The sequence below is a fragment of the Canis aureus genome, chromosome 17, assembly GCF_053574225.1.
Source record: "Canis aureus isolate CA01 chromosome 17, VMU_Caureus_v.1.0, whole genome shotgun sequence".
In the NCBI taxonomy this organism is placed as follows: Eukaryota; Metazoa; Chordata; class Mammalia; order Carnivora; family Canidae; genus Canis; species Canis aureus.
Window position 1 is genome coordinate 51,289,498 of NC_135627.1, and position 13,588 is coordinate 51,303,085.

The window sequence follows — 13,588 nt, forward strand, 5'->3', positions numbered from 1 at the left end:
AAAACTCAAAATAGAAACATTTGTCATGTTTACTTACCAAGTTACTAATGAGGCACAGAGAGGATTAGGAAATCAGGCAACACAGAGAAGCGTTTTATAACAGAATTTTGAAAACTCAGTAAGGAGTAAGTTCAATGTTCACATTATTTGGGAAAGGGTTTATCCATCTGAAGGATGGGAGGATGGGAACCTGGTGCCAAGCTCTTGTGAAGCATGGAAGACACAGACTTCTCATTTCATCTCTAAATGGGCCCATTTTTTATAAGCAGTAAAACTAAGGCTTGGAAAGCTTAAGAAATGTACCTTAGACAGCAAGATCCAGGGCTGGGATTTATACCCAAATTTGCCTGCCTCCCAAAGTGGGCCCTGTTCCCCTCACCATGTGGACCTATAAGGATATCGGTTAGAATGAAATTTCTCAGGAACATGAAAATCCAGTGATAGAGATGGCCTGAGGTAGAGTCCAAGGACTCCATGAAGGTGTCATCTAGCCACCAGTCCACTCAGCCCAGAGCCCATCTGGGGCATGCACTTAGCTCCCAGCCTCCCCTGAAAGTCAAATGGCCATTTGATGTGTGTGTGTGTCTGTCTGTCTGTCTCTCCTTGAGGAGTTGCTAGCTCTCCGCTGGGCCAGGGAGCAGCTGAGTGACTTTTGAGGGCCACCTGGACCCCGCTAGAATTGTCCCACTGCAGAAAGATAAAAGCTCAAAGACCCAGCCCCACTCCCTGGAGACCTCCAGCCCTGCCCCCAAGCCAGGTGTGTGCTCCCCACATCCTGAAGTAGCTCATTACAATCAAGGGCTGAATAGTAAAACAGAAATTAAATTGACACTTTGAAGCATTAATTTGAGCACAAATTAATATTCATCAACATCTGCTATTTGTTCAGGTGAGTGTTCAGCCTAAACAAAAAATAGCATTCTTCCTACCCAGAGACAGTGTGCACCAAAGAAGATGGGTCCCGTGTTCAGGTCCTCTGCATACAGCTGGCAGGCGGGCTGGCTCCCTGAGGAGATAACACCAGTTGTGACAGTCCTCCCTGAGGGACCCCGAATATTTTTCCAATAAACCATTTTTATTTGGCCACTTTTCTTCTTCCTGACTCTCAAGACATCGCTATTCCTTCTCAGAAGAAGCTGGGCGATGTTTATTCCATCTCAATACTTGGCAACAGGTGCTGTCCCTGTTGCCTGCCATTTGATCATTATCATCAGGGCAGGAGAAATTTCTTTGCTGGATAATGACTAGCTAAGCCTCCAAATGTGTGTGGAGAGAAATTTGCAGGAGAGCAAGGAGGCGGTGGTGGAGCCATGGGGGTCAGTATAGCTCCACATGCCCAAGGAGTGAAACTATTCCACAGTAAAGCCTGCATGGGGACAGCCAAGAGGAATGTTCGCTGATGGAACATGGGGAGTATCGCTGAGCCATAACATCTTTAGAGCAAGGGAGTGTTTTTCGGGTTATAACCAAGATAACAGCTGTTCTCTTCCTGCCAAAAAAACCAGACAAACTTCTGAAAGCCCTCCCACGACTACAGGCCAGGGAGGATCTCAGAAATAGGGAGAGGCAGTCTGCACCCTGGGTAACATGGTGGCTGCAATGAGCACTCTGGAGAATGTCTGGCCTTGCATTTTGACATTTCTTCTCTCCCTCTCCCAGGTAGTTGAAACAGAGTCGCTAAAATGGTAGAAAGAGAGTTAATGAAGATAGTAAACAAATCAAGAGACTCCAAGTTGTGCATACTTTTGAAAAAAGTACCTGGTGGGAATTGCATGGGTCTGGGAACCTGCCTCTTTCTGTGTTAAGTAGTGATGGAGGGATTTTGCAAAAGATTATCTACCATGAGTATGAGTGGCAAGAAGTTCATCTACTGTGAGTGGCAGCAAGAACTCTAAAATCAGACTGTGAGGTTAAATTCCAATGTCACCACTTATTACCTATGTGACCCTGGGCAATTTACATAGCCTTCTGTGCCTCATTTTCCTCATCTATAGAATGGGAATCTTAATTGATTAAATGAGTTGAAACATAGAAAGCACTTGACACAGTATCTGCCACCTTATAAGTATCCTGTAACTGTTAGCTATTCTCATAAACTTAGTTATGGAAATTGTGTATTAGAAAATCTCTGGTAGGGGGGCAGCCCTGGTGGCACAGTGGTTTAGCGCTGCCTGCAGCCCAGGGTATGATCCTGGAGACCCAGGATCGAGTCCCACATCGGGCTCCCTGCATAGCGCCTGCTTCTCCCTCTGTCTGTGTCTCTGCTTCTCTCCCTCTCTCTCTCTCTCTGAATAAATAAATAAAAATCTTTAAAAAAAATCTCTGGTAATTCTATGAACAGAAATGGATATAGTTTGGAGGTGGAAAGTGAATGAACCAAGGCTGGATCTGGTCAATATATTAAATCCAGTCTGTTGATTAGCTGAACTGTTGAAGCAAGTTCCATGTGGTCACTAGACTTCAGACAAGGAATTTATTCAAAGATGAATCCCTGCGAAGGTAGTAAATATAAATATAAAAGCTAATATAATAGCTAAATAAAAACTATAACAGCTAAATATAGCAGAGATGTTACTTGGGCCACTCATCTGAGGGAACAATAGGTGGTGCCCATGGATACAGCCAGCAGGATCAAATGCTGCCAGGTGATGCTCCCAGCCCAGGGTCAACCGGGCCCCAAGATGTTGATCTGAGAGTGGTGAAAGCAGTGATGGAGCTAAGACAAAAACAGTCCCTGCTCTCACGGGACCTACATTCTACCTGCAGGAGGAGAGGGAGAAAAGAAATAAATTAATAAATACAGAAACAAGAGTAATATTAGATGATGATAAGAGCAGAGTAGAGAAACAAAGAAGTTGATGTGGTATAGATGAGAGTAGTTAGGGAGGCCTTTCCAAGGAGGTAACAGCAAAGCTGAGATCTGCATGAGAGGACCCAGCCATCCTGACACAGGCCACGAGGAAGGTGGCCCACAGGGAAGAACGTCTTAACAAAGGCCCAAGGAAGGAGGATATTTGGAGAATTCAGGGAACAGAAAGAAGAACAGGGCAGCTGGAGTGAAGTGGATGAGAGAAAGTGTAGTAAAATATGAAGTGAGAAAAGTAGATGGCAGCTGGATATGTAGGGCTCCGTAAGGCAATAAGAAATTGGGGGTCCATTCTAAAGTGCAATAAAAACCATCAGGAATGGACAAAGAAGATGTGGTTTATGTATACAATGGAATATTCCTCAGCCATTATTTTTTTTTAATTTTTATTTATTTATGATAGTCACACAGAGAGAGAGAGAGAGAGAGAGGCAGAGACATAGGCAGAAGGAGAAGCAGGCTCCATGCACCGGGAGCCCGACGTGGGATTCGATCCCGGGTCTCCAGGATCGCGCCCTGGGCCAAAGGCAGGCGCCAAACCGCTGCGCCACCCAGGGATCCCTTCCTCAGCCATTAGAAATGACAAAACCCACCATTTGCTTCGACGTGGATGGACCTGGAGGGATTATGCTGAGTGAAATAAGTCAATCGGAGAAGGACAAACATTGAATGTTTGGTCTCATTCATTTGGGGAATATAAAAAATGGTGAAAGGGAATAAAGGGCAAAGGAGAAAAAAATGAGTGGGAAATGTCAGAGAGGGAGACAGAACAGAAGAGATTCCTAACTCTGGGAAACGAACTAGGGGTGGTGGAAGGGGAGGTGGGCGGGGGGGTGGGGGTGACTGGGTGACGGGCACTGAGGGGGGCACTGACAGGATGAGCACTGGGTGTTATTCTATATGTTGGCAAATTGAACACCAATAAAAAATAAATTAAAAAAATTAAAATAAAAACCATCAGGGATAGTTTTTAAAATGTATTTACTTTTTAAGAGCAGTTTTGGTTCACAGAAAAACTAAGAGGAAGATAGATTTCTCACATGCCTGCTGCCCCTACACATGCATGTCCTCCCCCAAGATCAACCTCCCCAGCAGAGTGATGCATTGTTACAACTGATGAACCTACACTGACACATCATCGTCATCCAAAGTCCATTGTTTATGTTATGGTCGGCTCTCGGTATTGTACATGAGGTTAGACAACTGTATAATGTCATATATCCACCGCTGGAGGTTTTTAAGAAGGGGTGCACCATGATGTGATTTATGGTTTTAAAAGATCACTCCGGGGCAATGTAGTAGGCAGATTCTGACATGGCTTCCAACAATCCCCACCTCCTGGTTTTCATGCCCTGTGAAATCCCTTTCCCTTGAGTGTGGACTTAGTGACTTGCTGCTTCTAACTAATAGACATGGGATAGAGAAATGACGGGCTGTCACTTCCTTGCTTAGGTTTCAAAAGCCTATGACTAGATAGTTTTCCCACTCTCTCTTGCCTCCTCCCTCTCCTTGATAAAGCCAGCTGCCATGTTGTAAAAACACTCTATGGAAAGGCTGATGTGGCAGGGAAATAAGGGATGCCTTCAGCCAACAGTCCAAGAGGGAGTGGGGCGCCTAGTCTAATAGCTCCTGGGAACTGGATTTTGTCACAACCACATGAGGGCACTAAGAGGCAGACACTTTCCAGTGCAGCTTGATACCAATTGGCAGTGAATCCAGCTGCACTGTGCCCACATTCCTAACCTACAGAAACTGTTGTTGTTTTAAGCCACCAAGTTTTGGTTGTAACACTGTAATAGATAACTAATACAGCCTTCTGTGCCAAAAGTAGATTTTAAGAGGACAAGAATGGCCACAGGAAAATGGTCAAGCAGATATTGCAGTACATGAGAAGATTATAACTTGGATTAGGACAGAGGTAGATGAGATGGAGAGAAGAGGGACCGACCTCAGGGACATTTTGGAGAAAAAATGAACAGCACTTGCTATCGTGTTGGATATCATCTTGAGGGCAAAAAAAAAAAAAAAAAAAGGAAGCAAGACTAAAGGAGTTTTAGCTCGAAAAACCAGATATATGCAGAGGTTCAGGAAATAGAAAGAAGTAAATTTGAGGGTCAAGGGCTAAATGTTAAGCTTTCTGTCTTGGTCATATTGAGTTTGAGATAATGCTTGCCGAATACCCAAGTGGAGGGAACAGTAGACACTTCAATAATTAAAGAGTCTGGAGTTGAGAGATTAGGGCTGGAAAGTGGATTTTGAAGTCATGAGCTTTTATAAGTCATATTTCAAGACATGCTACAGGATGAGGCCCCTTTGGGAGTGCTCTAGTTACTCTGCTGCATAACAAGCCACCCCAAACTAAGGGGCATAAAGGAACCATTTTTATTCCACTCTTGGGTTCTGTAGGTCAAGAATTTGGACAGAGCACCACAGAGAAGGCTTGAGTCTACTGCCCAATGTTTGCATCCCCAGCTGGGCTTTTGGCTAGAGTTCCACACCTGGAATCTCTAGGGGCCTAGGCTTTCCCACAGTGTAACCTATAACCCAGATTCAAGGGGAGAAGACAGAGATTCCACTTCTGCATCAGAAAAAAAAAATTAAGGAATGGGTTGACATGTTTTTAAACCACTACAAAGAATTAATATAGAGAGGAGAAGGGAATCCTAATTGGGACCTCTGGAGTATCCTAACATTTAGGAGTTGAGGAGAGGAGGAAGAACTAGCAAGAGACTGAGATAAAAGTCCGTGAGGTCGGAAGAAGCTGCTAGGTGAGCATGAGGTCATGAAAGCCAAGAGAAGGATCTGTTTCCAGAAAACAGTTGACATTGTGTAAAATGCTTCTAAAAATTGAAATAAGATAGGGATAGAGATGATGGGCTCTGATGACTTAAGTGTGATTTGACAGAAGCAATCCCCTTGGGGTGGTGGGGACAAAAGCCAGAATAGATTGGGAGATTGAGTAGAAAAGAGACTGCAAGGAAAGGAAAGATGTATCAACCATAAGCTGATAGTTGTGTGTGTACTTGTGGTGACCTGTGAGACCCTTGGAAACCATCAAACCACAGAACCCTTGATTTAGAAGGTCATGAGATCATATGCTTGAACATTTCTGATCTTAGGGAGCTCATGACTTCCTCACAGCAGCCCATTTTATCATTATTGGAAAAGTTATTTCTTTCATAAAGTCACTTCTCGCACCCTTTTGCCTTTGTCTGCCTGGCGCAGTATACAGCCAGTGTAATTTCAAAGTCATGTGCCACTTCAGACCCTTTTTTCTCCATGAAGCATCCCCAGTGCCCCTAGTTTTCCAGATACTTCCTGGTCTTCATTACTCCCTCCTGAATGTTCTCAAATTTGTTCCCATCACTCCCACAGTGTGGCATTCAAAACCAAACTCAACATCCTGGGTGCTGCCTGAAGATGCCAAGCTCCGCACCAACCATTCCCCCTACAGCTATTTCAGGGTTTGGTCACACGGCTGTCTCCTACTGTAGAAACGAAGAGCCACCAGCTGTCATCCACACTGAGTCTTAATCACCATCAGCAATATTTCATGCAGTGATCTCAGCTGATTGTTCTTCTACACCAAAGCTAGATGCTGCCAAGCCCAGACACACTGAAGCAGCTACAAAAAGGAAGCCTTTGATGCCACCTCATGCACCTTGTTGCTGTGGCTTTTTCTTTTGCATGAAGATGAAACCTAATGACACCGAAAACCTCCTAAGGACACTGCTGACTCTGGTCAGTCCCTGGTAGAGCAGGGGCCTCTGAAAGGGTGAATTGAGGGGTTGTGTCCAAGAAGGAAATCGTGGCATGGCTCCAGGATTTTTGACCAGTGCCACCATTTACTGGTCTGAATACCTTCTAAAGCTTTTCTTCTCTCCTTCCTAAGTGAAATTTATAAGAACTCAAATCAAAGTTCTCTCTCTAAAATCCACTCACAAGGCTTTTGAGCTAGCTTTTTAACACTTTGTCTTTCTGCTGTTTTTCCTCTGAAGCCATTTGAAAGTATTTCTAAATCATTTAAATGAATATTCATGTCTCCAGACTATTTTTCTACTTACAAAAAAAAGTTAGGAAAGCTTGCCTGGCACTAGAGAAACAAAATCCAAGAGGGTGAGATGAGAAATCTTTTGGTTAATTCTAACAACTCCATCAGTATAACAGTGAACACACACCCACAGAGTACATACCTGCAGGTAAGCCAAAGAGAAGGCCCGCTATGCTAGACAACTCCAAAAAAATGCTCGTTTGTCCTCTGAGTCCCGCCAGCATGGAGGTCTGGGTAAAGTGGGTGGCTAAAATGTTCTGAGCAAGTTGGAAAAGGAAAATTTTCATTACCCCCATCACAACTTGCCCTCTTTCTTCCTTCCCTGAAGGGCTTGACACTCTATCTGGATAGAAAGAAATAAAACATTAAAGCTTACCCATGGAATATTTGGTGTGAGAGTCTTTGTTCCAGTTGTTCCGGTTCAGGGTCTAATAGAGCATTTTAGGGTTAAAGGAAGGTTTAGACCCTTCTCCAAGTCTATCAAACTCTCTCCAAATTGAGAAGGCTGAGTGCAGATTACACTCTGAACAAACAATGAATTTTTATAACGTTAGTATCTTGACACATTCAACATAAACAGAGTAATTATTGTGAGCTCTGTGATGCCAATTGCTCATCATGGCATGGAGGAAGGAGGTCAAACCATGTTCCGTGTTCGGAAGTCAGACTGTCAGACTCTTTCCCATGTGAGATTTGTAATTTTGGTTACGTTTCATGAACTATTTGATCCTGTTTCCACAGATTTAAAAGGGAAATAAAAGTGCCTCCTTGTGTGTACAGTCCTGAGAATTGAAGTGCTGTATGTTCACAGAGGTGGTATATAGCAGGTGTTACATAAATTGTAGTTCCTTTGCGTTTCTCTTCTTTTAATCCCTCCTGCTTGAGGATAGCATCCAACCTACCAAAACCGTGCTTTGATGATGTCACTCCCCTCATTGCAACCTGTAGTGGCTTCCTACTGTGCAAAGAATAAAACCCAGACCTTTGAGTCACACACCTCCCCCGAACTTACCTTGCAAGCCATATTTTTCCAACTGCCAGGAAGGAACGCTCAGCTCCAATCTCTGCAGGAACTTGCATTGCCCTGTTTCTAGCCTCTCTTTCCCATCTCCATGCTCTGGTTTGCTTGTGGCCTTGCCTTGCTCTTGAGTACAACCCTCACCTACCCCTGCCAATTAAAAGGCTTCAAATCATTAAGAACCAGCTCCAATACTTCTGCTTCCTGAAGACCTCAAGATGGGATCATTCTTTTCTTTCCTAAACCATGCTCAAAGACTAGTTGTGTTTCTCATAAACTATTTGACAGATGCTATCTCCTGTTATTATTGTTTACTTACGTATCAGAGGCACATGTCATATGATGCGATTACTATTTGTTGATGTGTTTATTTTCCCCAATGGTCCATGAAATCCTTTTGGGGGCAGAGACTACATCTTTATTTATTGTTTTTATATCTCTAGCATCTGACACAGATGCCAGGTACCCCATAAATGATTAGTAACATGAGTGAATGAATTCTCTTTATCACTAAATTATGTCTTAGAAAGTAAAAAAGTGCATCATATTTTTATGTCTTTTACTAGGATTTCTGTGGTTCCTTGCAATTATGAAATACTTAGCAATATTTGATGATGAATAAATGGCTCCCCAAAATGAGAGTTCAGTGGATGAACTAATTAGTATAAATCATGGAGATCAGTAATGCAAAACTCTGAAGCCAGACATTTTTATCTCACACTTAAGATATTTTAGAGTTATCTAAAGTTTTTCTAGTTGGAAGATATGTGTACTTTGGTTAAAGATGATACAATAAGGGTCATTTTATGCCACTATCTATGCAAAACCCATAGGCAACCAAAAAGAATAATAACAAAGTTGGGGAAAATAAATCCTTCTTGTCTTTAATGAAATCAGGGAATGGAAATAATAGAAGGCTTTAAACCTATGCATTCTGAATAGGGGCAATGTCACCCCATGAAGATGCGTGGGATGATGTTTGTAATGATGTTAATAGTAGCTATGTCTGTGTAGTGTGATTTGGAGTGGTTTTTTCTTCTTCTTTCTCTTTCTTTATTGCTTAATTTCTTTATACTGAGCTACATTGTTTTTCTAAGTTCAGTGGAGTTCTCTTTAAAAATATGTATAATATTCGAAAAAATATATGGCATCTCTAATTTTTAAAAATAAATGCCACTTCTTATCTCTGCTCTTTACTTAAACCCTGCTAGATTAGAATCTACTGATTTTCAGGCTCAGTGACCTTAGAGAGTAAATACTAGGCTGTTTTGAACCTATAGGAAACCATTAGAAAAACCATTCTACCTTTCCAAATTCTCTACCCCTCTGGGGCTGACGCACTTAATCAATTTTTAGGAAGCTTGCATAAACCAGAGAATCGTCTTTGGTTTTCAATCTCCAGAGAAAGGTCTTTCACATAATGTTAAAGGGGTTGTTAATGCTCTTCCCACACTAAGCAATACATTCATAATACATATACTTGTGGTACATGGGAAGTCACACTGCTGTGCATATATAGCTTTTCCATGTATTTGAAAAGTCTTCACATCCACCTCCACACATACACACACACACAAAAAAAAAAAAATGCCAAAAAAAGGAAATTATTTCTTACCTAATTTTTATCTACTCCAAAGTTTTCTAAAGCAATCTGACCTTCTATATCAGTCTCAAAATGACTACATAATGAGGCTCACAGTCATTATTATAAGTACATTGAACCTATATGTCCTCGCAGCTAATACCTTGGCCCACATATGGAAACTACATGAGGGGTGAGGGTAGGGAAAAGTCAGACAAATTCAAAATGAGCCAAGTACCTCCTTCAGCAAGAAAATGTCCAGAAGTAACAGGCGAAAGCCAAAATCTGTAAAGTCAAAACTTCGCAGAAAAACACTCTGGAGCCTGGAATCATGTAACCAACAAAAAGCCAAGTTAGAATAGATGAACTGGCCAACTCAAGAGACAGGGGCAAGAAACTAAATTTAGAAGAGATGAGTCAGAGCAAGCATAAGAGTAGCATCCAGAAATGGGCTGAAGTCAGAGGGACCACAGCAGAAACAGAAGGGCAAAGATATGGGTATATCTGACCCTAGGTGGAGTTCTCTGGATGATTAGTTACTGCTTCATAGGTCTTCAGTATAAGTATCACCTCCTTGATAAATACTCAGTGATTTATCAGACTGACTTAGGAGCCCTATAGTACTACTATAATATTCTGAGTGTAACTTTACCACAGCACTGGCCATATTACACTGTGAAGTTGATTCACTTGCTTCTCTCCATCAAGGGATGCAAATTCCCTAAGAGGACATTGCATATCGTATTTGACACTGTATCTACAGCATCTAGAATGGTACTTGGCATAAGTTTCAAAAAGCTAGTTGAATAAACATGTTTTCACATCTAGGGTTTAAGGGCAGGAATTATGGCTACTTAACAAATAGGAATCAATGTCCTAAAATAAAACCAGTAACATAATACCATTTCTCCTGTCACCGAAAGTCTCAACTTTTAAGCCTGTTCTACTGTTTTATTAAGTGCTTTCAGCCACCGGTAACAAGAAATCTCTATTCAAAATGGCTAAAACAATAAGTAAAACTTCTTATCTAACAAAATATCCTAAGAGAAAGTGACTTCAAAGCCCTAGGTACTTTCTATATTTCTGATCTAACAGCTTCAGCAAATCAGCTTGTGTTCAAGCCAGCTATCCTCATGCTCACAAGATAGCTGCCAAACATGTAGACATAACTTCTGGCAGGAGAACAGAGCTTCTCTTCCTAAAGGGTGCTCAACAGAAACACACCTCACGTCTCTTTGGCCAGACTTTTGTCTCAGTTCAAATGTTAAAATAAGTCACTTAAAAGAGAAATGAAATCACTGTGATTAGCTCAAAGAAGCTGATGGCTATGGGGAGTCGGGGGGGAGGATGGATCACTTGGATTAAAAAACCCGGCAAAGTGGGAAAAGGAGATGGGCAGGTGGCCAACAGTGATTACTATAATTATCTACAATACCATTCATGGTCTGTCTCTTGCTCCTTGTCCCCAGGCTCCGCTCTTACCATTCTTTCTATCTCAAATGCTGTGTTCCAGCCATACCTACTGTTCCCTAAATATACCATGAAGTTTCTACTTGACAGATCATTTCTTTCCTCTGTGCTTTTGCTCTATGTTTTTGCTTCTTCCTGAAGTGCTTTTTCCCACTGTCCAGCTGGCAAATGCCTACTCATCCTCCAGCTCTCTATTGAAGTATTACCCTCTCTAGGGAGGCCTTTTTGACCTCTTCATGTAGTGGATTACTCTAACAATGTCCCTCCCCATGTCTTGTCTGCCACTTCAATCACAGCACCCATCACACTGAAAGGTGCCTCTTTGCTTATACCTTCATCTCTCCCATTAGACTAAGAGCCCCTAGGGAGCAGAGCTGAGTCTTATTCATCTTTGTATCCCCCGCCTCTAGTACAGTATTTATAGAAACTCCACGTAGGCTTGATAAATTGAGTAAAATTGAATGAGCTGAACTGAATCTGGCTGTGTGTAATATTTCCAGCAGTTTCTCTAATGTAACTGCTGTGAGAGAATCTTTGAAAGAGCAATCACCAGACAATTCAGTAGGGACCATGCTCTGAAGTGCCCTCCACTGATGATGCAGGAGGAAGAACCCAGAGCCATCCAGAGCCCAGAGGCCGTGGAGTTGGGCATCCTCCCTTGGAGTACGGCCCATGCCCTTACTATGTTGAACCACCATTCTGGCTTTAACACTAAAAATCCTGGGATGCCTGTGTGGGTCAGTCAGTTAGGTGTTTGCCTTCAGCTCAGGTCCTGATCCTGGGGGCCTGGGATCAAGCCCTGCATTGGGCTCCCTGCTCAGTGGGGAGTCTGCTTCCCCTCTCCTTCTGCCGCCCCCCACTCATGTTTTCTTTCTCTCCCGCTCTCTCTCACAAATAAATAAAATAAAATCTTTAAAAACAAAACAAAGTATACAAAGATTCTGCTTCTCAGGAAATTTCTCAGTCCTGAGCAGACCAGAACAGATGTCATCAAACCCCCAGGGGCCCTGCCACAGTGGATCTTTTCTCCACCATCTTAACATAATCCCTTTTTCTCAAGATAAAGAAGATCGGTCCCCACCAAGTGTTTAATGTCTGGGGAAATGAGAAAGGTTGTTTGTTATCATCTGCACCAGAGAAAGAGATTAAGATTTCTCACCTGGGGTTAAAGGTTTAAAAACCATGGATGGAAGTGAGCAAATTATAGAGACCTTAAATGGTTGTCCAGGGAAGAGAGTTACACAACATTAGTTGTTTCTAAGGAAACAACTTCTGAGATTTATGCCAAGATTTGGAACCATTTCCCTCTAGAGCAGATGATTATATGCTCATTTATCTCCAGAGAAGCCTTAAAACCTCTTCTTTTTCAGAAAACCCATTTGGCTAAAAAACACAGTATTTAAGATGGAGGGTTACTCTGAACACTCCCAAACCTCCAGAGAAATTCTGTGGAGATTGCTATGCCATCCTAACACTTGGCTACAATTCCACGTGGCTTCTCTTCAGCAGAGTTTCACAGCTGCCATATGATCTGTTGCATTGGAAGGAAATTCTAAGGAAATATTCAAATGGTTATTTAAATATTAAGGTCTCCTCAGAACAGTTCTTAATAGCTAGTCAGTCCACACCGCAAAATGGCATCCTGCAATTATATTCACTGATGGTAATGAACGAGAACAGAAGGTGGATTCCCCAGAGAAAACCAGCCTCCATATATAGAAGGTGGATTCCCCAGAGAAAGACCAGCCTCTATATATAGAAGATTCTCCCAGTTGCTTCTGAAGGACAATGCCCAACAACGTCCTCTGCAGGAGGCTTTACAGTTTAACAAGTAGCTCAGCTCAGCTCTTGCCTACAACTGCCTCTTATCTTGGTGTATGGTGGGACAACCACTCCCAACACTGGTCTCAGTTGTGGCCTTACCCAATAGTCCAACCCATTGTTAGTTATGTCCAGTTCTATGGAATGAGTTTGGGATTCTAAGACTAGAAGAGAATCATATCATTCACTTTGTTAGAACCCTTAGACTGTAAACACTTGAAGACTGAAGGACTGTGTCTTATTTTCCTTTGAGCCACACTGCCTTGGTTCATATCCCAACTCTGTCACCTACAAATCTTGCTCAACCTTGATGGATTTGCTTAACCTCTCAATGCCTCTGTTTCTCTGAAAGTAAAATGGAAGTAAGTAATAATATCAACCTCATAGCATTGTTCTGAAGATCAAGTGAATAATAATTATAAAGTGCTTAGAACAGAACCTGATCCATCATAAGCATTATATAAATATCAGCTGTTATTATTCTATGTAACAAACACTGAGACAAATAAAACTGTTTACTGAGTTGAATTGAAGTTTCCACTTCCTAACAAGGTGCAAGTGAGAATAACCCTCCAAGTGCTTATCATTACTGACTGGTTTGGCTTCTTTGTTGCCTAGTTAGTGATGTGTCCCCTTTGCTTTGGCCAGACACTTGGCCACAGTCTTTAGAGGGGATTAGAAGAAAGAAGAAGAAGGAGATCCCTGGTCTCTGCACAAGTTCTAGTTACAGCAGTTCCACTGAATGTTAGCACTTTGAAAGTTCAGAGAAGAGGAGCACAT

The 13,588-nt window shown here is 42.2% G+C and overlaps 2 long non-coding RNA genes across 2 annotated transcripts in view; one reads left to right on the forward strand and one right to left on the reverse strand.

Moving 5' to 3' along the window:
* LOC144287971 (uncharacterized) overlaps positions 1-13,588 on the forward strand; it is a 111,710-nt gene that overhangs the window by 57,015 nt on the left and 41,107 nt on the right. The window lies entirely within an intron of this gene.
* On the reverse strand, positions 857-8,102 carry LOC144287557 (uncharacterized). The gene is made up of 3 exons (XR_013355340.1): positions 7,930-8,102; positions 7,060-7,260; positions 857-1,006 (listed from the first exon to the last, which is right to left on the reverse strand). It is a non-coding gene; the product is annotated as an uncharacterized LOC144287557 (long non-coding RNA).